Source organism: Triturus cristatus, chromosome 7 (assembly GCF_964204655.1).
Source record: "Triturus cristatus chromosome 7, aTriCri1.1, whole genome shotgun sequence".
In the NCBI taxonomy this organism is placed as follows: Eukaryota; Metazoa; Chordata; class Amphibia; order Caudata; family Salamandridae; genus Triturus; species Triturus cristatus.
The window spans coordinates 388,035,966-388,062,228 of record NC_140590.1 but is presented as its reverse complement, the minus strand read 5'-3'; the positions used below and the strand labels follow the sequence as shown (position 1 = coordinate 388,062,228).

Genomic DNA, 26,263 nt, shown 5'->3' with positions numbered 1-26,263 from the left:
CTGGGACTGTCGGGGCATAGGGGCTCCCCTCACAGTCTCCAAAGGAGAGGGCCGGCCCTGGAGGATGGGGTCCCCGGGGCTACCAGAAGCCTCAGGAGGCCCCCAGCCTTTGAAAAAATATTTTAAAAAATACATATAGTGGCCATGCCGCGGGGGATTGGGTCCCCGGGGCGAAAATGGCTTTGGGAATTATGGGTCAGGCCCTGGGGGGATGGGGTCCCCAGGGCCCAAAGAAAAGGAAAGGAAGGGGGGCCACAAACATTTTTTTTTTAAAAAGCTGGCATCGTGCCGGAGACCCCGCCCCCTCCCAGCAACACTATGCAAACACACCCTGTGGCGCGTTTTAAGTTGGAGAATTAATTCCCCTACAATCCTGAGGGTCCCTGGGGCAAACTAGCCCACCAGGTACCTCCAGTTAGAGCCACAGGACTGCGTTGCAGAGAGGTGGTCTGAGGCCACGCCTCTTTTTACACCTCTCTGCAACGCAGCCCTGTGGAGCTTACTGGAGGTACCTGGTGGGCTAGTTGGACCCCAGGGACTCTCAGAATTCAAGGGGACTTAATCCCCCAACTTACAAAGCGCCAGGGGGCGCGTTTGCAGAGTGGTGGAGCAAGGGGACATGGCCTTTGTGTACCTCTCACCATCCCACTGTGTGGGGCTTACTGGAGGTAAAAGGTAGGCTAGTTGGCCCCTAAAGGACCCCCAGCAGTGAAGGGGACTAATAACCCATATAGACACTCATGTAGCTATTCGCAAACCCATGCAGCCACTTACACACCAACAGACAGACGGATACAGACATTCACACAGTTTAGTCACTAACTCATGCATTCAGTAAGATACGTTTAACCTCTTCAGTGCCCCGCCCTTTCCACGCCCTGTGCCGGGCGTTGCATTAGCGGGCGGGGTTCATGACGAGATAGTCTCGTCATGGGCACAGCGCAACCGCGCTCCATGACGAGACTATCTCGTCATGGGCACTGAAGGGGTTAATCACTCACTTATAGAGTCAGTCACGCACCTACTAAATCATCCATTCAGACACTTATACACCCAATCATTCTTCAATACGCCTTTCCCTATATATATTAAACATAATTAAACTTTATAGAAACACACAGTCACTGGATGATGTCATTTGTGATGTCATTTGTGATGTCATCAAAGATGTCATCAGTGATGTCACTGACCATGTGATGAGTGATGTAATATGTGACGTCATCAGCAGTGCATTGCGGGGGCGCGAGTTATAGTTAGTTGAACTAACTATAACAGGGGAATTTCTATGGTTCTGTACGAGTTAAATGTCCAACTAACTATAACGTCCCTGAAACCTATGGCTTTTTCAGTGAAGATATATATATATATATATATATATATATATATATATATATATATATATATACGTTTATTGAAAGAATAAAGGTTATAGAGACGTTATAGTTAGGAACTAGAATTTTAAAAAAAAATAGAAATTCGCTAAAATAATTAAGGTAACAGGGACGCTATAGACCCCATCCCTTGGGGCCCAGTCAAAAAAGGACGAATGCCCTACTGCCTACCCAGGCACCCGCCAAATCCATATTGGGGGTGGCGGTGGAAGTCCCAAGCCCCCCTCAGTCCCAGCCGGCTCTATGCAACCAGCTGGAGCCGGCATTTCTCCCCCTCGCAGGGAGCAGCTAAAAATGCTGTTCCCTGCGGGTGGGTGAGTGAGTGGCGGTTTGAATTTCTCTATCGGTGTGTAATGACTGTATGGGTGAGTGAGCGGTGTTCTGAATGGCTGTATGAGTGAGTGACCGGGTGTGTAAGTGGCTGTATGGGTGTGGGAGTGGCCGTTTGAGTGGGTGTTTGGTTAAGTGAGTTGGTGTGTGAGTGGCTGTATTGGTGAGTGGCTGTAGTGATGCTGAATTTTACAGTACAAGTGAAATCTGAGCCTTACTATAATGTCCCTGTAACCTTTGTTTTTTTCAGTGAATTTTTCAGAATTTTTGTATTCTATTTTCTATCTATAACATCCTTGTAACCTTTGTTTTCAGTGAATTTCTAAGGTTTTTCACATTCTATTTCCTAATTATAATGTCCTTGTAGCCTTTGTTTTTTTTAGTGAATTTCTTTGGTTTTGTAACTAGTAGTTGTGTCTGAAGAGTAGTGGAAAAAGGGGAGGGCCTCCGAGTAGCTCTCAGGAATCCTGTTGTGTCGGACGTACTGGATGTAGCAGGAGAGCTTCTGGGCCACCAAGAACCCTCAGCATCAAAGAGGGCTTCATCCCCCAACTATTAGTGCATCAGGAGGTGCATTTGCATAGTGGTGGAGAAAGGGGGCGGGGCCTCTGGCCACCTCTCTGCAATCGCACTATGTGGGGCTTACTGGAGGTAACAGGAGGGGCTCTTGGCCACCAAGGAACCTCATCATACAAGGGGACTTCATCTCACAACCAGCAGTGCACCTGGAGGCACGTTTGCAGAGTGGTGGAGAAAGGGGGTGTGGCCTCCAAAGTCCTCTCAGCAATCACACTTTGTTGGACTTCCTGGGGGTAATAGGAGGGCTTGTTGGACCCAAGAACCCTCAGCATCCAAGTGGAGTTAATCCACAACCAGCAGTGTGCCAGGAGACGTGTTTGCAGAGTGGTGGAAAAATGGGGCGTGGCCGCTGAAGACCTATTAGCAATCCCATTGTGTGAGACTTACTAGAGGTGACAGGACGGGCTGTTGGCCCCCAAGGACCCTCTGGAGCCAGGGGGACTTCATGATCCTGCTAAGGGTGTACCAGAAGGCATGTTTGAAGAGTGATGGTGAAAGGGGGTGGGGCCTCCGCAACTTGCCGGGGGCTTTTTACATTTTTTATTTGTATTGATTAGGGCCCCCTACCCTGGGCCAATATTGGCCCCTGGGACCCCATCTCCCAGGGCCAGGCAAGGCAACTCCCAGGCCAATTTCAGGCCTGGGACCCCATCCTCCGGGGCCCAGCATTTTAACCCACATACACACTCATGTGGCTACTGACAAACCCATGTAGCAGCTTACACAAACAACAGACAGACTGATACAGACATTCACACATTTTAGTCACTAACTTATGCATTCACAAAGACACGTTTAATCACTCACTTATACAATCCGTCACACACCTGCTAAATCCCCCGTCCAGACAATCATTCTTCACTACAGTTTGGCATATATATTAAAAAAAACAAATTTAAACTTTACAGAAACACACAGTCACTGGATGATGTCATCAGTGATGTAATTTGAGATGTCATCAGTGATGTCATCAGTGATGTCACTGACCATGCCATGAATGATGTAATATGTGACATTATGAGCAGTGTGTTGCGGGGGCGCGAGTTATAGTTTGTCGAACTAACTATAACGGTGGAATTTCTATGGTTTTGTACATGTAAAATGTCCAGCTAACTAGAACGCCCCTGAAACCTATGGTTTTTTCTGTGAATTTCAAAGGTTTTATAAATGCTAATTTCTAACTACAATGTCCCTGAAACCTATATTGTTTTAAGTAAATTTTAAAAAGACGTGCATACTTTTTGTAGTGAAAAACTAACTGTAACAGTAGTCTGTTATAAGTTATAATTTAACAATGTCTGAAACTTAATTAGCAGTAATTAACATATAAGTGTGGAAAATGTGTCACGCTCTGATACCTGACTTCGAACAACAGTGTTCACAGTTCGATTCCCGGCTCCAGGGGTACGTTAGCCCACCACTATGTCACTGTGGGCAACACCTTGCTTAATCTTTCCGACGCCCCGAGCACCGGCACACCTTTCCAAGGGTTGCTGTACGCTTTACGAATTCTCGACTTTTTTTTTATTTTGTAACCATAGTGATGAGAAATATTACACTTTTTTTTTCTTCTATTTTCAAAGATATTTTTTTTTATGTCTTCTATTTAGAATTACGGCAATTAATAGATGTATTTAGTAATTAGAATGGAAATTACATGGTTTGCCGGGTAACAGTTTTTAAGCTCTCCAACGTATGTACATATTAAGGACCTTATACGTGTTAGAATCGAAATCGAAACCTTTACCGCTTCACATTTTGTAACTTTTCCCAACAGGTGCACAAGTTAAACAGTTAAAACGTGAGCACGTGTCAACTGTAAAACGTGACATCTAAATGGGCGGAGCCGCAACTTCCTTCCATAGACTACTCAATAACCGAAAAATATATAAACCACACCCGCTGCTTGATTAGTTTCATTTTTGCGAGTTATTTACGCATGTCCATTCAGTGATGCAGGTGCTCTTTTCGAGAGTGGGATTCTTCTTTTGTGGCCACAAAACATAATCCTGAGTTGTAAGTTGTTTGATTATGGCATAGTAGATATTTATAATACATAGCTATTTGTCAATATTTAAACACTTGTATTTAGAAAAAGGTGTTATTGGTTGTTTTTCCCATTTATATGTCAGCAGCTTGTTTTCAGAAACAGACAGAATACAGCAAACATTGTACCTTTTCTGGCTCCTTTGAGCTTAAATAGTGTGACTTTGTATATTATATTATTGACACTACACTTGACCTCAGATGTGTTGGTGACCCGTTGGCGCGAAGACTAAAGATTTATATGTAATGTCAGCAGCTTGTGGTTCTTCCTCTGTTTTCCCCTTGGGATCATATACTGTGAATATGTATATTATAATATTCACAGTAATTATGATCTCAGAGGAGTTTATGACCCGTCGACGCGAAGACTAATAATTTATATGTAACGTCAGCACCTTCTGGTTCAAACTCTGTTTCCCCCTTGGGATTATATACTGTGAATATGTACATTATAATATTAATAGTCATTGTGATCTCAGAGGAGTTTATGACCCGTCTGCGCGAAGATCAAAGATTTCGAAGTCTCGGAGAAAAGAAGCTCTGAAAATATTCATCGCTGAAAAGTATTTTGGTATTGATCTTCTTTTGTATTCATGAGTTTATGCTCCTTTTCCTTTTTGTGTGACATCAGTGACATTCTGTATATTGTAATAGAGTGTCATATTTCCACACAACAGGAAGTGGAGATTTGTTGCGCCAGGATTAAACCATCTGAAATATAGCTTACTGACCTTTATAACTTACTTGATCAGATATTTTTACACTGAGAATATTTTTCGAAATTGCAGTTTAAAAATAACAGTTTGAATACTTTGATAGTGAATACCTTTGATAAACCCTACATTTCTCAATTTTTTGGGGTATTTCTATTTTTCTCTGTTGCGGTTCATATTCAGCTTCTCCCTATAGAATATATAGGACCAGTAGTGTATATTATTATACTACTATCCTATATATTCTTCAAAGAGTATGTGATTTGTTAGCAGAGCAGTGAGCGACCTCTAAGCACTGCGACAGAACTTTCCCGAATTCTACAGATTAGAAATTTTTTAAAATGATAAAGCGTACATTTGTATGTAATATCAAGTCATTTGTGTTTAACTGTTTTTTAATTGTTATGGTTCTTGTGACCTGAGATGATGTAGTGCTGGAGTGTTTCTTGACGCACTTCTTTTCTACTTTATCCAAAAGTAACTCATGCCCTCTTATATTATCAAGAATATGGGCAACACTTTTACAAACTATAGTAGAAAACAAAAGGGAGGGTGTGGCCACGCTTAAGGGATATTTTATGAATTGCGTTTTTATTTGTCACCCCTGTGATATATACAGCTTCAGTTTCCGAAGAAAGTATATTTGTAATTGCTTAATTAAAGCTGTTCCAAACCTAGACTGAAATATTTGCTGTGCAACCACAGTTCCCCGTCCAAAAAGTAAACACCACATTATAAGTAAATAGTGCTCCTGGGAAGTATCCCACCTGCAAACTCAATAAAAAGAAGACCGCAACACACTCTGTTATTTTCCCGCCGTGATTTGTACACCCCACGCCAATTATATAAACGGCCCTTAAAATAAATAAAAAACAATTTTTACCTTCACAATCCCTGTCCACCACCATGTGACCACTGTACAGAGTTAATAGTGTTCCTAACTTCCCCGGTACTACTTTGTTTTCCCGTACTCCATTGAAGTGCATCACAAAATGGTTCACAACAGTGAACCGTTCCCAGCCAATAATGAGCAAACTTGTAGTCGGAACTCTTTAGCCAATAAAATGTCCCTAATGCTCCGTGGAGGAGGAGGGAATGGCTGGCAACACTTCTAATTTCAATGGTTTACAGCCAATGAACATTAAGCTTGGGAAGGTCCTGCTTGGAACACGTCAGCCAATCAGATGTCCCTGCTACTCCGCGGACTTGGAGGAAATGGCTGGCAACAATTCTACTTTCAATGGTTCGCAGCCAATGAACATTAAGCTTGGGAAGGTCCTGCTTGGAACACGTCAGCCAATCAGATGTCCCTGCTACTCTGCGGAAGGGGAGGAAATGGCTGGCAACACTTCTACTTTCAACGGTTCGCAGCCAATGAACATTGAGCTCGTTGTTGGAACACCTCAGCCAATTAAACGTTAATTTTGTTCCGGGCACAGGAACAGAACATGCCCTCCCACATAATATTACATTTTGTCTAAGAAAGGGACACTGTCCGTGATAAAAGTGAACACCGCATTATGAGTAAACATTACTGCGCATTATATTAAAGGAAAGCTGCAATACGGCGCATTGTTATTTTCCAGATATGATTTACACAGCCTACTAAACATTGCCGCAATACCGCACATTCACACTACCTGTGTGTGCACCCTTACACAGCCTACTAAACATTGCCGCAATACCGCACATTCACACTACCTGTGTGTGCACCCTGCACACTGCTTGCCGCAATACGGCACATTGTTTTCCCGACGGGATTTCCAGAGCCTACGCAACCTTGCCGCAATACCGAGCACCGTTGTTCTGCGGACGTAATTTCCACAGCCTACGCAACATTCAAACTTCTTGCCTCTGCACCGTACAGACTGCTTAAACTAAGACCACAGTGTTCCTACTATACCCTCTTATACAATTATTATACGCCTTTCAACTCAGACACAAAATGGCTGCCTAGTTTCAATAGTTTGCAGCCAATGAGCCGCACGCTCGTGCTCATAACGCCTCAGCCAATCAGATTTCAGAATTCTCAAATATCGATGTCTGTAAATTGTGATATTTCTCTAAAACTACTGAACGGACTTACCCCATTTAAACAAAAGTGTGCTTTCTGGACCAAGACCTTTCTCCCTGCCAAATTTGGGATAATTCCGTTCAGCAGTTTGACCTGTAGCCTTGTCTAAAGTTTCCTATGGAAATTGCATGGAGAAAACACGTTTTGGGACCCCCCTTTTTTCTCATCCCCCCTTCACGAATCACCCCCAAACTTTCAGGATAGGAGCTGACCTAAAAAGAGGAACATTTTGGAAAATTTCTTAAAGATTCGTCAAACAACGCAAAAGTTATAAGCAAATCAAAAATGCTTTTCCTATGGAAACATGGTTCTAAGTATAACTATCTACTGGCGACCATCAGTAGATTATATATATATAAAATCTTTCAACAAAAGAAGCTTTACACGGCACTCTCCTTGGTACAAATGTAATTCATTTAATCAGACCTCCTTCTCCTCCACCTACGCATTTCGAACACAGAGTTCTTCTTCACAGTAGTATACGAAGTCCCTTTTCAATTGTTACATTATATACCTAGTTTCCACGTTGCCCATAATGAGGCATTGTGGGACTGGTAGTTTCAATATGTGAAGCAGATTATTTCAATCTCGCATTTTATCCAAAAATGTTGCAATTTACAAGACTATAGCTTACATAAGCCCAGTTTTAGCGTTTTAACATTGAGCATTAGCTCTCAAGTATATAGTATACAGTCAGATTGTTCCTTTTTTTTATCTGACTTCCGGTGATTATTTGCATTTGCAGGTAACCGATTTGTCATCTTTTTTTTATCTGACTTCCGGTGATTATTTGCATTTGCAGGTAACCGATTTGTCATCTTAAGATATATCAGGACTTAGTGTCTGCATTTACTTTATGGGCTGAGTGCCCTGCTAACTCTAAGCTAATTACAAAAAAACTCTACAGTTTTCAATCTTGGTCAGGTTTTCAAAAAATGATTGCAACAAAATAAAACTTGTGATATATACAAACTTTGTGTTATCATACCGGTTAAATTCATTTCTATGGAGGGTGAGCTTAGGTACAAGTTGTCATTATCTATGGAATTCACGGTGAGTACTCAGTCTTGTGTGCTTGTACAGTTATTTACAGGTGTATATAGATTTCTTCATCCTCATTGAGCCCAATGGGGATCTTAGGTTTGAATCGAATGATCATTTTTGATTCCAGGCGCCTGAGTTTGAGAGTTCGATTTCCTCCTCTCTCATGTGGTGGGATGGTAGCCAGTCCGGAGTATTTCATGTGTAGCCAATTGCGATTGACATGTGTTTTCATATGTTTGGCAAGTGCATAAGTCATATCTTCATTTTGCACAGCTCTCATGTGCTCCAGTATACATTATTTTAACGGGCATATGGGGCTTCCGATATATCTCTTACTACATTACCTCTATTGAGGACACAACATAAGTTGAATCACAGGTGATGTTTTCCTTTTTCTCAAAGATTCTCTCCCTTGGATCTTTGATCGATTTTAGATTTTTCCCGATCTTGCATGCTTTGCATGTTGTGCATTTTCCAAAGCGTTGTCGTCTTGTCTCCAGCAAGGTGGTTTTTTCGTACTTTCAAAATGGCTTCTTATTATCGTATCTGATAGAGAGGGTGCCTTCCTATATGTGATCAAAGGACGATTCTCTAAGTCTTTCCCGATATCCGGGTATTTTGTTAGCACATTCCAATATTTATTCAGGATTTTTGGGAGTTTATAACTCTCTTTGCTGTAAGTTAGAATTAATCGTGGTTTCTCATCTTGTGGTTTTTCCTTCAACCTGTTTTCCACTAGTGTTTTGAGCTCTACTTTTTCATCTAGCTCTTTTTTCACACTTCTGAATATCCTTGTACTTGTATCCTCTTTGAAGGAAGCATGAGGTTGTTTCCTTTAACTTTTTTTCCATTTCTAGAGGTTCAGAGCAGTTGCGCTTCATTCTTATGAATTCCCCATAGGGGATGCTTCTCATTGGGGATTGAGGGTGAAAACTAGATTCATGGAGAAGACTATTGGTGGATGTCTTCTTTCTGTATACAGTGGTATGGATCTTATTTAACTTGATATAAACCTTTGTATCCAGAAATTCAATTTCTGTGGGGTGGATGTTGTGGGTAAATTTCAGTCACACTTCATTGTTATTCAGAATCGCCAGATAAGTTAGGAATTCTACTTCAGTTCCTCTCCACAGAAGGAAAAGATCGTCAATGAAGCGAAGCCATAAGGCTACCTTCATTGTATGGGAATCATTCTCTTCTCTCCAAGCTATGCTCTTCTCCCACCACCCCATCATGAGATATATATATATATATATATATCTCGCTACACCGCTCCACCCAAATGCTGCCAAACTCCTTAAGGAGGGTGCTCCGTTCGTGAGGAATGGAACTCACGTATTTATTGCAATAATAGAGAAATGGAATGGATTTCTGATTACACTTGCAGTTTTCTAACAATGACATATCCTAGACGTTCAAAACTGTACATGTTGCCAAAAGTACACAAAGACCTGTCAAATCCACCTTTTAGGCCCATAGTGTCAGGGTGTGCGTCATTATTTGAGCCCTTGGGAAAATACATACATTATTTTCTACAACTGTTTGTGAACAGTGGAAAACTTACATCAAAGACACTACTCATTTCTTGCAGCTTTTACAAGAACTCAACTGTGAGGATCACACAAACTGGATTCTGTGCACCATAGATGTAACAGCATTATATAGATCCATTCCCTTATCAGAGGGCATCGAAGCATGTGAATGGGCACTATTGTCACAAACATCATTGGCTGAAAACAAAGCGTTCATCTTAGAACTGTTATAGTTCTGTCTACCACATAGTTATTTCCAGAGGAATGAAGAGTTCTTTCTACAAATCAGCGGCACATCGATGAGCTTTGCTGGAGCTCCAGCATACATGAATACTTACATGTCAAAATTCGAAGAAGATCACATAGTGAAATATGCAGAATGGGCAAAAAATTAATATTCTATTGTTTCATTGAATAAATGTTTCTGATCTGGAACAATACTCAAGAGAGCTTGGAAACAAAAATCAAAGAGCAGAATTATAAGAACAATTGCATCCAATTCACTCATCAAACCAGCATGAAACAAATTTCTTGGATGTACTGATCGTCAAAACTCACAAGTCTTTGAACACATGTGTGTATCATAAAAAGACAGATCTCAATAATCTGTTGGTATACAACAGTTGTCATTCGCCTAATCTAATACGGAATTTACTGAGAACAAAGAGAATATCTTCTTCACCAGAAGAATTCACAACAACATTACAACAACAGAAGAATACATTTCAACAACAAGGATACCCAGAACACATCAACACTAATGCGATTTCAAGAGCTGAAGCGATACCCAGAAGCGATCTACTTAAAACCAAGGAGAAATATACACAAAACCGGATGCTCTTCGTCTCTAAATATTCAACTAAGTCTATGGCAATTATTCGACGCTGGGAACTTCTCCAATATGAACCAGAGTTTAATGATCTGTTTGCTTAAAAGCCATTATTTGCTTATACTCAAAGTCGTAACATCAAAGAATTACTATCTAGCAGGAAACCCAAAGTCAGTCACACAGAAACCGGCATGAAAAAATGGCATAATTGTGTTCACTGCAACAACATCATTACAGGGAACACAATTAAACATCCACGAACAGGTGAACTAACTAAACTACGGCATTCTACATATTTACAATTTATCTTTTGTGATTTATGGTATCAAATGCCCATGCAGCATGATGTACATTGGGAAAACAGAGCGAAAAATAAAAATCTGAATTACAAAAAGAGTTTGATCCAAAACAAAAATCCAAATTCTAGATTGGCTGTACATTGGTAGGATAAAAACCACAATATACCACAATTGAGATTTTAGAAAAATTACAGATCACCGCAGATAGGGACAATTCGACACTTCTCTCACATTGAGGAATATGGTGGATTAAGAAATTCAATACCACGATGCCACTAGGCCTGAACGATAAATTGGACATGAGTTGTTATCTATAACCGATACCTTGAACCAGTGTGCAATTCAGCATACAGAATTTCAGCAAAAGACTATTCATGGTTCAATAAACATACATGTTAGAACACAACCCGCAGGATTACACCTCATAAACATCTGCTAGGTATACACAATGACAGGGTACAACTTCACAGGTCGTCACATAAGGGATTACTCGCATTTTTACTAATGCAACTAGCAGCATTGTTCATGATTATCTTTGTTGTATGTTCCAGTATGAGCTGTGATTTACCATCCAACAAGAGGCATAATACTAACCAGTACACTAAGCAACTCACTCAAATAGTCGGTGGGAATGGGCTTGGGGATAGTGAATGCATTATACAAACAGCAGCAGGTGAATGGCATTTTGCTGCAAAATGTGGGTGTCTCTAATTTCTCTTGTTATGCATTCTTGGGAACAGTGTAACATAGCATATTGTGGTGTATATTCAGTATTCAGTGATCCATCAAGCTCTCAACACTTGTCAACTTTTGTATTTGCAATTATGGTCGGGGCTATTTTCGGGTGATTCTTGAAGCACCTCATTTGACCTAGTCAGAAGGATAGGAAATCTTCATGCACATCTCGTTTTGTGATATGTTAGTTATTTAATATTTTGATCATGATGAGGAATAAAGATTCCACAGTTTGAGTAGTTGTGGTCCGTAAATGTGTTCCAAGATGGACGCGACGTTATTGGTGCAAACACATTCTGTTAGAATGGCAGTCCTCCATCAGTTTCTGGTACACTGTAGTATTTCACGTTGGTGTTTTACTCGCGTTAGTCGAAACTTTGTTTTATGTATGCAAAAAAATAAGAAGGAAACTTTTTTTTGGAGCAGGTGAGGGTTGTATTTACTTGGTATACTGGTTACACTCTTAAATTTTGGAAAGTTGACATGCAAACCTGAACTGAGCATCCGCTGTGGCACACCACATGTCTCCAGCTAATCTTTGGGACACTGGGGGGGGCCGCTGGGGGCATCGCCACAGCCCTCGCACCTTTTGGACCTCTGGTGTGGTGGCCCCCTCCGGTTCGGCACCATCGAGGACATCCCGACCTGCAGAGGAGCACCTGGACTCTCCACCCTTCTGCCTCTGGGCCTCGGCCCGATACGCTGCCTGCGCCTTCTCCTGGCCATCACCCGCCTCACTCAGCACAGCACCTGCCACACAGACGCTGGGCGGTCCCACTCCATGGCTACTCTGCTGCAACATCGAAGCCCCTGCCCTTCAGGCCTGTTCTGGTGGGGGCACTTACGTGGCACATCCACCCTCCTGCTGGGCTGCTCTCCTCCCATTTTTGATGGCTGTTCAGCCAAGCGGACCCTTCACGCTCTTCCCGGCCCTGGGTTGACCTTGCTGTGCCTTGCTTGCCCTTCCCCTGGTTGAACTGTGGGTTGTGTTTGCTGGCTGACCTGACCAGTGCTCTCACCGGGGCCTCTCCATGGCGCCCCCTGGCCCTTGGAACTCTATGCTCTGACCCGGATGGGGCTCCTGCTGGCAGGGTTGCCGCTTCCCTCCTCTGATTGACTTCAAGGGGCCTCCTGGATGGGGGTGGTCCCCGCACCCCGTCATGCATCAGGTGCACCCCAGCTCCATGCTTCCATGACCCTGACCACCACCTACCACTGCTTTCTGGAGCCTGCCACTCTCTCACCTCTGGAACCTCCCCAGCGCAGCGCCCAGCCCTCAAGCTTCACCATGGCCCCAGCAGCGTGGTCAGTGGTGGCCTGGTCTCCTGCACCCAGTGGCGGAACCCAGCGCAGCTGCCTCGCCTGCCATGCCTAGGGGCAAGGCCGCCCAGACTGGCTCAGTAACCTACTCCGGGCTAAAGCGACCGCAACGGACATGAGCACCAAGGTGGACCCTTCCCCGCGGCCCACCTGAGATGCCTCCTACCGTCTCCATAACACAGGACTACATGGAGAAAATCCTCACAGACATATGCCAAGAAATAGGCTCCTTGAAGACGGATGTCAAGAGCGGCCTTGTCAAGCTGGTCAGGGACATCGAGGCCATGGGAGACAGGGTGGATGACCTTGAGCGCACTGTTGATTCCTAGGCAGAGGATCAGGAGGCCCTAGGGCGCAGAGTGAACGCTCTGGAGGACCAGCATATCGAGCTCCAGGCCAAGCAGAAGGATTTGGAGAATCGGGGATGGCCCAACAACCTCTGCATCAGGGGCATCCCTCATGGGGTGGAGGGCGAAGACATCATCGCACATCTCCAGAAGATGAAATCGTAGGGGGCACAGCCTTTGTCGGAGGGGGAGGGACTCACTCATCTGGGCCCTACTTCCTCCCCCAATGCCGTGCAGCCAGATCCATGAGCCCGCGGACTGCAACTCTTACAGCAGGGCCCAGGGCATGGAGCCCGTCCCACTGTTACCTATTGTCTTGTTTTCCTCATTGAATACTTTCCCCTCTACAGGTTTGACTACTTGACCATACTGCTCACCTGATCTACACTGGGCCACTCCCCACACTCACTGAGTTCTCGTCCACTGAGGCCTACCCCTCTACCGGGGCAAGCACCGTTTCCCTGACCCCTAATGGAGTGGCTTACCTGGTTGTTTCCTGTTGGCCCTCTTGCCCCCATGGCCCCGATTGCCTCCTCAGTCCGCTCAAGGTCTCCCCACCACATACCTGCTCACACCCTCATTCGGGCACATCAAGCGGGCTCTTCAGCCTTTGCCACATCTCACACTCCAACAGGCCTCCTGTCTCTCGATCCCAACTTATGACCCACACACCTGATCTTAAGCTCCTCTCTCTCAACGTACACGGGCTAACCTCCTGCAGCAAGCGGAGTCAGGTGTGGCGATATCTCCTACTGCACGACCCAGACTTCATCTTCCTGCAGGAAACCCAACTCCTCTATGCAGACTGCCATCACATGGCGCATTCCAAATATCCCCATCAGCACTGGGCATATACCACCACCAAAACCCTGGGCGTTGCTATCTTATGCAAACGGCACACCTACACAAAGGTCCTTAAACTAACCAGGGACCCTGGTGGGAGATTTATCACTCTTACAGTTGAGACGGGGAGGGACGCCCTGACACTGCTTAACCTCTATGCACAGAACCAAGCTCAGGACACCTTTGTACACCACACCCTCTCGGAACAGCTTAGGGCAGCAGGCTGCAACATAGTTGTGGGGGGCGAGTTTAACCTGGTCTGGGACCCTCAGCTAGACAGAAGCTCCCCTCATGTCTAGGGTACTGGAGCGATGTTTGGAACGCTTATGAAACATATTGAGGATATACACCTGGTAGATACCTGGTGCTACCTTCACCCGCACTCTAAAGACTTTTCCGTCTACTCGCATTTGCACTTATCCTACTCCCGCATTGACCACATATTTGTTTCCCTCTCCCTACTGCCTGCTTTCACCTCTGCACACCCTGGACGTCCGCAAACTGGCCGCGCCTCTGGAAAGAGATTCGAGAAGACCAGCGCCGGTGGAGCCCGCTCCATATATCCTGGTTGGGCCGCCTCAACGTGGTGAAGATGAACATTCTCCCCAGACTTCTCTATTTATTCCTATCGCTTCCCACGCCCATCGCCACCTAAGATATCACCGAACTGCAGGTCGACCTCATCTCCTTCATCTGGAGGGAAAAACACCCTTGCACATCTGCAGCACTCCTAACACTCCCTCGCAAGTGAGGCGGGTTGGCATGCCCCAACCACTTAGACTATTACTGGGCAGTGCACCTCCGCTTCATTTCTGAAATTGGTGGTGAGGGAAAGTGAAAAACATTGGCTGCATATGGACAGGGCAGTGGCCTGCCAACCACTTTGGGACCTGGCCTGACTGCCTAAATCCTCCTGTCCATGCAGCGCTTATGCCACCACTCCAACATGCACCATGTTGGAGATCTGGGACAAATTGGCTGTAAGGCGCAGATTGACCACATTCCCATCGCCACATACTCCCATAGCACACAATCCCGACTTCTCTCTCGCTCTTCCATGGGAGGCTTTCCCGGAGTGGGTGTCAGGCGAATCTAGGATACTACACAACCTCTTTCAAGGCCTGACTGTTAAGTCCTTTGAACAATGCAAACGGGTCTTCCACCTGTCTGAAACTGCTTGTCACCAATATTTCCAGTTTTGCTACTGGGCTCTTCACCCCCTAATGCCAAGGCAGCAATCCGCCCCCTCACACTCTTTGAACACCTTGTCTGCAACTATGCGGGGTCTCGAGGATTCGCATCTAAAACATATTCAGTCTTGCACCCTCCCCCACCACCCTAACCAATGGAAGTGGTCCTTGGACAGCACGCCCAACAGCACCCAGAAACACTGGGAGAAACTTTGACACGACATACACAGAAGCATTCCACAGCAGGAGGCAGCCTACAAGGTCATGTTTTCAATGGTGTTTTACTCCCTCCCGTCTACATGCCATGGGTCCCGTGGTTCCCGCCTCCTACTGGAGATGCGGGGCCCTGTGAGGGGACTTTCACCACTTATGGTGGGCATGACGTACCCGGAAGATCTTCTGGCAGGAGATCCTGAGCCACATCAAGGGCACCTTGGGATATTCAATTCCAGACGACTACTACACAATCATATTAGGCGCTTGCCCTGCATCACTAATCGCAATGACTCATGCAGAATGGTACCTAGCGTGGCATATGTTTAGGTAGCCTGAAAATGAGTCGACTGCTAAATTATTGATTACTTCTAACCCTTTGATCTCTGTTTTGTTTAAGACTACGGAATAATCTATGATTGTTAGAATATTAGACTGTACAGTCAAATTCCCTTCCACAGGAGATAAGTGAGAACTTTGATCAACTGCTGTAGATGAAACAGACTGGTGGAGAGTACCTTATTTTTTATTTTGAAATTAAAATGTATTGCCCAGGTAAACCTTAACATTCATGGTCACTGTTTTTCGGGTTGCAGTTGGTCCTAAATTTGAGAGCTACTATATACCTAACCAAATTTGTGTGTCTGATCATTGTATTCTCTCTCAACCATTTGTATGTCTCCTACATGCAGATTATGAAAGTAGCAGAGTTCTGGTTATGGCCAGCCCTCCAACCGGATTATCATCTTGGTATCAACTGCATACACGAATACATCATCAGGTGAAACCCCAAAAAACTTATGAGTTTGGCCAGCAGAATCACATAAACAATAAAAAGCACTAGGCTGAAAAATTAGCCCTTTAGTACTCCAGATTTAACTGGGAATTCTTCAGATAGTTTGAGCCCCTTTTAACTTTCTGGTGACTATCTGAAAGATAGGAAGTTATCTATTGCAGGGACAAGCCCCTGACACCTATCTCCCTCAATCTAGTTTACATAATAGTGTGGTAGATGGTGTTGAAGGTTGTCAATATATACAGCAACATCAATAGCAGCACTAGATTGTAAGTGGAACTTAGAGTCCTAAACGGAACTGTGTCGGTTGGTCGTAATCCCCTACCAAATATTGGGCAAATGTTGATCTTGATCAAGGGGATGGCAATATTAACTACACAGGATTTGCTATAGACCTATCATCAAATTGCTCTGCATGATGACTTGAACGACTTGAAAAATGAATAACTCTAGATGGTGCACAGATATTAAAGCTCTTGCCTTTCAGTCTGGTGTCAAGCGTTACAACAAACAAATGATGGACGGAATGCTGACAATGCAGACATTCTCCCCCAGTCAAGAGATCTGGGTTAAATCCATCGTTCTTTTGCCCACCACGCCACCCCAGTTTAGACATGGCCATATGCAAATCAGTCTTGACCCTGTGCCTCATGGGAACAGTCCAGCCCGAACTGCCAAGCCATGTCTTCCCTGGACCGGAATCAAGCATCCTAGGACCGGTTTCTGGCTATCAGCCGTCATCAGCCAGGATAGCTTGACTCCAGTGGCGTAGTGAGCACGGGTCCCACGTCTGGGAATATCCATCCCACTTAGGGCGAAAAGCGTTACAACAAACAAATGATGGACGGAATGCTGACAATGCAGACATTCTCCCCCAGTCAAGAGATCTGGGTTAAATCCATCGTTCTTTTGCCCACCACGCCACCCCAGTTTAGACATGGCCATATGCAAATCAGTCTTGACCCTGTGCCTCATGGGAACAGTCCAGCCCGAACTGCCAAGCCATGTCTTCCCTGGACCGGAATCAAGCATCCTAGGACCGGTTTCTGGCTATCAGCCGTCATCAGCCAGGATAGCTTGACTCCAGTGGCGTAGTGAGCACGGGTCCCACGTCTGGGAATATCCATCCCACTTAGGGCGAAAAGCGTTACAACAAACAAATGATGGACGGAATGCTGACAATGCAGACATTCTCCCCCAGTCAAGAGATCTGGGTTAAATCCATCGTTCTTTTGACCACCACGCCACCCCAGTTTAGACATGGCCATATGCAAATCAGTCTTGACCCTGTGCCTCATGGGAACAGTCCAGCCCGAACTGCCAAGCCATGTCTTCCCTGGACCGGAATCAAGCATCCTAGGACCGGTTTCTGGCTATCAGCCGTCATCAGCCAGGATAGCTTGACTCCAGTGGCGTAGTGAGCACGGGTCCCACGTCTGGGAACATCCATCCCATTTAGGGCGAAAAGCGTTACAACAAACAAATGATGGACGGAATGCTGACAATGCAGACATTCTCCCCCAGTCAAGAGATCTGGGTTAAATCCATCGTTCTTTTGCCCACCACGCCACCCCAGTTTAGACATGGCCATATGCAAATCAGTCTTGACCCTGTGCCTCATGGGAACAGTCCAGCCCGAACTGCCAAGCCATGTCTTCCCTGGACCGGAATCAAGCATCCTAGGACCGGTTTCTGGCTATCAGCCGTCATCAGCCAGGATAGCTTGACTCCAGTGGCGTAGTGAGCACGGGTCCCACGTCTGGGAATATCCATCCCACTTAGGGCGAAAAGCGTTACAACAAACAAATGATGGACGGAATGCTGACAATGCAGACATTCTCCCCCAGTCAAGAGATCTGGGTTAAATCCATCGTTCTTTTGCCCACCACGCCACCCCAGTTTAGACATGGCCATATGCAAATCAGTCTTGACCCTGTGCCTCATGGGAACAGTCCAGCCCGAACTGCCAAGCCATGTCTTCCCTGGACCGGAATCAAGCATCCTAGGACCGGTTTCTGGCTATCAGCCGTCATCAGCCAGGATAGCTTGACTCCAGTGGCGTAGTGAGCACGGGTCCCACGTCTGGGAATATCCATCCCACTTAGGGCGAAAAGCGTTACAACAAACAAATGATGGACGGAATGCTGACAATGCAGACATTCTCCCCCAGTCAAGAGATCTGGGTTAAATCCATCGTTCTTTTGCCCACCACGCCACCCCAGTTTAGACATGGCCATATGCAAATCAGTCTTGACCCTGTGCCTCATGGGAACAGTCCAGCCCGAACTGCCAAGCCATGTCTTCCCTGGACCGGAATCAAGCATCCTAGGACCGGTTTCTGGCTATCAGCCGTCATCAGCCAGGATAGCTTGACTCCAGTGGCGTAGTGAGCACGGGTCCCACGTCTGGGAATATCCATCCCACTTAGGGCGAAAAGCGTTACAACAAACAAATGATGGACGGAATGCTGACAATGCAGACATTCTCCCCCAGTCAAGAGATCTGGGTTAAATCCATCGTTCTTTTGCCCACCACGCCACCCCAGTTTAGACATGGCCATATGCAAATCAGTCTTGACCCTGTGCCTCATGGGAACAGTCCAGCCCGAACTGCCAAGCCATGTCTTCCCTGGACCGGAATCAAGCATCCTAGGACCGGTTTCTGGCTATCAGCGGGCGGGTGGCGCAGTGGGCAAAAGAACGATGGATTTAACCCAGATCTCTTGACTGGGGGAGAATGTCTGCATTGTCAGCATTCCGTCCATCATTTGTTTGTTGTAACGCTTTTCGCCCTAAGTGGGATGGGTATTCCCAGGCGTGGGACCCGTGCTCACTACGCCACTGGAGTCAAGCTATCCTGGCTGATGACGGCTGATAGCCAGAAACCGGTCCTAGGATACTTGATTCCGGTCCAGGGAAGACTTGGCTTGGCAGTTCGGGCTGGACTGTTCCCATGAGGCACAGGGTCAAGACTGATTTGCATATGGCCATGTCTGAACTGGGGTGGCGCAGTGGGCAAAAGAACGATGGATTTAACCCAGATCTCTTGACTGGGGGAGAATGTCTGCATTGTCAGCATTCCGTCCATCATTTGTTTGTTGTAACGCTTTTCGCCCTAAGTGGGATGGGTATTCCCAGACGTGGGACCCGTGCTCACTACGCCACTGGAGTCAAGCTATCCTGGCTGATGACGGCTGATAGCCAGAAACCGGTCCTAGGATACTTGATTCCGGTCCAGGGAAGACTTGGCTTGGCAGTTCGGGCTGGACTGTTCCCATGAGGCACAGGGTCAAGACTGATTTGCATATGGCCATGTCTGAACTGGGGTGGCGCAGTGGGCAAAAGAACGATGGATTTAACCCAGATCTCTTGACTGGGGGAGAATGTCTGCATTGTCAGCATTCCGTCCATCATTTGTTTGTTGTAACGCTTTTCGCCCTAAGTGGGATGGGTATTCCCAGACGTGGGACCCGTGCTCACTACGCCACTGGAGTCAAGCTATCCTGGCTGATGACGGCTGATAGCCAGAAACCGGTCCTAGGATACTTGATTCCGGTCCAGGGAAGACTTGGCTTGGCAGTTCGGGCTGGACTGTTCCCATGAGGCACAGGGTCAAGACTGATTTGCATATGGCCATGTCTGAACTGGGGTGGCGCAGTGGGCAAAAGAACGATGGATTTAACCCAGATCTCTTGACTGGGGGAGAATGTCTGCATTGTCAGCATTCCGTCCATCATTTGTTTGTTGTAACGCTTTTCGCCCTAAGTGGGATGGGTATTCCCAGACGTGGGACCCGTGCTCACTACGCCACTGGAGTCAAGCTATCCTGGCTGAAGACGGCTGATAGCCAGAAACCGGTCCTAGGATACTTGATTCCGGTCCAGGGAAGACTTGGCTTGGCAGTTCGGGCTGGACTGTTCCCATGAGGCACAGGGTCAAGACTGATTTGCATATGGCCATGTCTGAACTGGGGTGGCGCAGTGGGCAAAAGAACGATGGATTTAACCCAGATCTCTTGACTGGGGGAGAATGTCTGCATTGTCAGCATTCCGTCCATCATTTGTTTGTTGTAACGCTTTTCGCCCTAAGTGGGATGGGTATTCCCAGACGTGGGACCCGTGCTCACTACGCCACTGGAGTCAAGCTATCCTGGCTGATGACGGCTGATAGCCAGAAACCGGTCCTAGGATACTTGATTCCGGTCCAGGGAAGACTTGGCTTGGCAGTTCGGGCTGGACTGTTCCCATGAGGCACAGGGTCAAGACTGATTTGCATATGGCCATGTCTGAACTGGGGTGGCGCAGTGGGCAAAAGAACGATGGATTTAACCCAGATCTCTTGACTGGGGGAGAATGTCTGCATTGTCAGCATTCCGTCCATCATTTGTTTGTTGTAACGCTTTTCGCCCTAAGTGGGATGGGTATTCCCAGACGTGGGACCCGTGCTCACTACGCCACTGGAGTCAAGCTATCCTGGCTGATGACGGCTGATAGCCAGAAACCGGTCCTAGGATACTTGATTCCGGTCCAGGGAAGACTTGGCTTGGCAGTTCGGGCTGGACTGTTCCCATGAGGCACAGGGTCAAGACTGATTTGCATATGGCCATGTCTGAACTGGGGTGGCGCAGTGGGCAAAAGAACGATGGATTTAACCCAGATCTCTTGACTGGGGGAGAATGTCTGCATTGTCAGCATTCCGTCCATCATTTGTTTGTTGTAACGCTTTTCGCCCTAAGTGGGATGGGTATTCCCAGACGTGGGACCCGTGCTCACTACGCCACTGGAGTCAAGCTATCCTGGCTGATGACGGCTGATAGCCAGAAACCGGTCCTAGGATACTTGATTCCGGTCCAGGGAAGACTTGGCTTGGCAGTTCGGGCTGGACTGTTCCCATGAGGCACAGGGTCAAGACTGATTTGCATATGGCCATGTCTGAACTGGGGTGGCGCAGTGGGCAAAAGAACGATGGATTTAACCCAGATCTCTTGACTGGGGGAGAATGTCTGCATTGTCAGCATTCCGTCCATCATTTGTTTGTTGTAACGCTTTTCGCCCTAAGTGGGATGGGTATTCCCAGACGTGGGACCCGTGCTCACTACGCCACTGGAGTCAAGCTATCCTGGCTGATGACGGCTGATAGCCAGAAACCGGTCCTAGGATACTTGATTCCGGTCCAGGGAAGACTTGGCTTGGCAGTTCGGGCTGGACTGTTCCCATGAGGCACAGGGTCAAGACTGATTTGCATATGGCCATGTCTGAACTGGGGTGGCGCAGTGGGCAAAAGAACGATGGATTTAACCCAGATCTCTTGACTGGGGGAGAATGTCTGCATTGTCAGCATTCCGTCCATCATTTGTTTGTTGTAACGCTTTTCGCCCTAAGTGGGATGGGTATTCCCAGACGTGGGACCCGTGCTCACTACGCCACTGGAGTCAAGCTATCCTGGCTGATGACGGCTGATAGCCAGAAACCGGTCCTAGGATACTTGATTCCGGTCCAGGGAAGACTTGGTTTGGCAGTTCGGGCTGGACTGTTCCCATGAGGCACAGGGTCAAGACTGATTTGCATATGGCCATGTCTGAACTGGGGTGGCGCAGTGGGCAAAAGAACGATGGATTTAACCCAGATCTCTTGACTGGGGGAGAATGTCTGCATTGTCAGCATTCCGTCCATCATTTGTTTGTTGTAACGCTTTTCGCCCTAAGTGGGATGGGTATTCCCAGACGTGGGACCCGTGCTCACTACGCCACTGGAGTCAAGCTATCCTGGCTGATGACGGCTGATAGCCAGAAACCGGTCCTAGGATACTTGATTCCGGTCCAGGGAAGACTTGGCTTGGCAGTTCGGGCTGGACTGTTCCCATGAGGCACAGGGTCAAGACTGATTTGCATATGGCCATGTCTGAACTGGGGTGGCGCAGTGGGCAAAAGAACGATGGATTTAACCCAGATCTCTTGACTGGGGGAGAATGTCTGCATTGTCAGCATTCCGTCCATCATTTGTTTGTTGTAACGCTTTTCAGTCTGGTGTCAGCATCGTCAGGATTGCAGCGTGCAGTGCAGAGTGTTTTTCATGCATGTGCAAATGTCCCATTTAAAGAATGGCATTCTTGTTTTTGGTTCCACATGTGAGGAACATGACATATTTCTGTTTGATGAACTGTCAGCGTTGAAGGAACATGGATTGACAACATCTAAAGATAAATGTGAACTTGTAAAAGACAGTGTACATTGGATGGGCGAGGGGCAATATGATGACACAGGTAAATCAAGTACAATACAAAACAAATCACATATCAATGTTTTGTATCTACCGTCTTTCATTTTCCTTGTTATACTTCGTAAAAACAGCCAACCAACGCGTTTCACCCAAACATGGGCTTCTTCAGGGCAAAAAAGTGTGAGTATAGGATATGTCTTCTGGCGAGCAAGAGCTATTTAAAGCATCGGCCGATGCTTTAAATAGCTCTTTAGCCGTTAAGTACACTTTTCGTGTTTACCAGGCTTGGTACGGGACGCCGCTTACGGAGACAGCTCCGGATAACCTTTTTGGATGCGGCCAATACCGACATTCAATCATTCTTTACACAGACATTGATCGATTACTCTTGCCTCATTGAACGTCATTTCATCATACTTTAGTTTGACAGAATCGATGTCCTATTGCTTGTTGACTTGCTCGCCAGAAGACATATCCTATACTCACACTTTTTTGCCCTGAAGAAGCCCATGTTTGGGTGAAACATGTTGGCTGGCTGTTTTTACGAAGTATAACAAGGAAAATAATAGACGGAAGATACAAAACATTTATATGTGATTTATTTTGTATTGTACTTGATTTACCTGTGTCATCATATTGCCTCGCATCCAATCCATTTTCAAGTATATATTTACGTTCTACAAGCAGCAGAATGTTTGAGGTGGGCAATATTGCATATTGCTAGTGACTGATTCTGGTGGTGCAGTCTCCTCTGACCCGGCTGCTTTAATGCTTTTTCTACATACATTGGATGGGCCATCAGGTAAGACATGCTGGACCTGCACCCTCGGAAAAATATTATGTTTTCCCATAATTGATGCACACAGTGCCAAAGCAAGAAACAGTTTTTTGATATGGCCAAGTACTATTCTAAAGGTCTTCTCAAATTCGTTGTTCACAAGAAGCCTTGTGTTAATTTGCTGTGGAATGAGAACTGTAAATGTGAACTGGTGCAATTGAAGACTGAGATAGCAAGTGTGCCTGCTTTCGCACCATTTGATACTAACTGTGATTCTGTAATTCTCACCGTTTCCAGTAATATGACATCAGTGCTGATCTTCTGCAGGGAAGAGCAGGTAAATTAAAGACTGTAGCCCCTTTGCTCATGTCCGTAGAGGGAAGCGAAAGATAGGTTTATAAGTGATTAGATGTAGGCATTGGTGTGGTGGTGGGGTGTTTACTATTTTAGATAGCACATTTGGGAATTTCTGTACGCAGTACGCACTAAACACTCACCATTTGTGGATTTTTTCACCACAAAGGTCGGTGGTAAAATGACCCCACATATGTATAAATGGCAGTTTTTGTTTCTGGAGTTCAATTTCAAGGTTGAGTAGGTGCAGGAAATAATCAATGTATTGGCTGATTGCCATTCCTGTATGCCTATTTCAGAAGATAAAGCTAAGTTGATATTGGATAATGAGTGATAAATTATAGGACTGGCATAGGAAGTGCAAGGCGACAGCATTTTGAAGAATTAATGGATTGAAATTGTGAGGAAGTATGAGTTCATGTGCCAACTGCATAAGATGATGGCTACGCCTACGCAACAACCCTTCACACACACCTACTCCCTGCTGACGAGAGGCAACTACCTCGAAACACGTGTCCAGGGATGGCTAACGCGACACTCATTTTCATTTTAAACTTTTGGCATAGGCGTACCCGCCGACGCTACTTCATGGACCACAATTCTTTGGGGTAACACGCTGGTAGGACTAGCAGAGTGCGGCCAATCGGATTTCTGTTTATATTCAGGCTCCCTTGAGCCGGTGGGGCTGACGAGCCCATGGCTACGCACCTGCGCGCCTTGAGTGGTACTTTACCTGAGAATATTTTTTTGCAGCCTACACAGCAACCCTTCACACACACCTACTCCCTGCTGACAAGAGGCAACTACCTCGAAACACGTGTCCAGGGATGGCTAACACGACACTCATTTTCATTTTAAACTTTTGGCATAGGCGTACCCGCCGACGCTACTTCATGGACCACAATTCTTTGGGGTAACACGCTGGTAGGACTAGCAGAGTGCGGCCAATCGGATTTCTGTTTATATTCAGGCTCCCTTGAGCCGGTGGGGCTGACGAGCCCATGGCTACGCACCTGCGCGCCTTGAGTGGTACTTTACCTGAGAATATTTTTTGGCAGCCTACGCAGCAACCCTTCACACACACCTACTCCCTGCTGACGAGAGGCAACTACCTCGAAACACGTGTCCAGGGATGGCTAACGCGACACTCATTTTCATTTTAAACTTTTGGCATAGGCGTACCCGCCTACGCTACTTCATGGACCACAATTCTTTGGGGTAACACGCTGGTAGGACTAGCAGAGTGCGGCCAATCGGATTTCTGAGATATTTATTGGTTTGAACCAGGCCAGATCCTTATGCACTAACGGTGATCAGTGTCCTTCAGGACAAGTCAACTTAGCATCTTTATGATTTTTTGCATTTTAAAAAGATCTCCAGTTGTTAGCTGAGATACGCAGCTAGAAGGTTCAGACGGTTCTAATTACACCACTAAATAGAGCCCAAACTTGGTTCCCCCTCGCTGTATGAGCTGTTTGTGGAAATGACAATTCTTCTTTTATTTTCCCCTTTTTCAATGTGGAATTGTTTGGGTTTTTCCACATAAGATGGGACTTCTAGAGAGCTTGATGGCTTGAAATCGTTCACCGCAGCGTGGTTACTGTCCCACAAGTTTCACTGTTGTCTACTCAACTCAGGCAGGCAGCATGGCCTTAGGGAACGTCCAAGCCCTACAAATCATCTTGGAAAATGTGGGCTTGCTGGTGCCTGGAAAAAACACATTGCCCCCATTTCAGAGATGTCATAGAAGTTCTCTTTTTTCTAGCCTCTAACCGCTCAACTCAAATCCTTCTGCATTATTTGTGGTTGTCGATTAGCTATTTTGATATGTTATACGAATACAAGACTTTACAACAAACCAATAACTGAAGATCCTTTAGTCTGCAGATTGCTAAAGGGGTTAGGGATACTAATTCCCCACAACTAAGGTATTCTTCAATATGGGATGTAGACTTGGTTCTTCAATTATTTTTTTTAAATGCCTGATAGTAATATATTTACCTGAAAGATATCAGCAGAACTATACTACTGTACTTAGGGCCTGATTACAGGTTTGGCAGGCTCGCAGTAAGACCGTCCGCCGGATTCCGAGTGAATCCTGTGCGAGCGGTCCTGTGTCGGTAGTCCCATGGCAGTGCCTTTATAAGGCTCAAAGAAGAGACATTGAAAGGCAGCATTATGGTAGCATCGCAGCACATTCCTGCACATGGAAAAATGCACCATGTCGGAGCATTTCCTTCTGCACAGGAACTGGGGGTGCAAACATGCAGAGGGTACAACATTTGTCCTCCTGCCCCCTGCATGCAGCCCCCTGCACAAAGGCGACAGGGGGAGTTGTCTCACTGCCTCCCTTTCCATGGTGATGCTCACTGCTGGTGATATGGTCACAGTAAGGTACTCGTAATGTGCTTGGCGGTGCTGCATCAGCACCGCCAGCCTATTGTGGCCTCACATTGCTGCACCCCTACCATGGGATCCTTGATCCCCAGTGGTTGCAGCGCTCCTGTGGCGGTCCCACCGCTGCACTCAGAATACGGCGGAAGGACCGCCAGTGCAGCAGTGCGTGGACCGCCCTCATGGGTTCGAACTCGTAATTAGGCTCTTAGTCTTATTTAAGAGGATATCAGATGTCA

At 46.0% G+C, this 26,263-nt stretch overlaps 1 protein-coding gene and 1 long non-coding RNA gene across 4 annotated transcripts in view; one reads left to right on the top strand and one right to left on the bottom strand.

The window, feature by feature from the left end:
• LOC146809756 (scavenger receptor cysteine-rich domain-containing group B protein-like) overlaps positions 1–26,263 on the bottom strand; it is a 450,060-nt gene that overhangs the window by 341,531 nt on the left and 82,266 nt on the right. The window lies entirely within an intron of this gene.
• The window catches only part of LOC146809757 (uncharacterized), a 101,813-nt gene that overhangs the window by 74,790 nt on the left and 760 nt on the right, over positions 1–26,263 (top strand). The gene's annotated exons all lie outside the window — the stretch shown is intronic.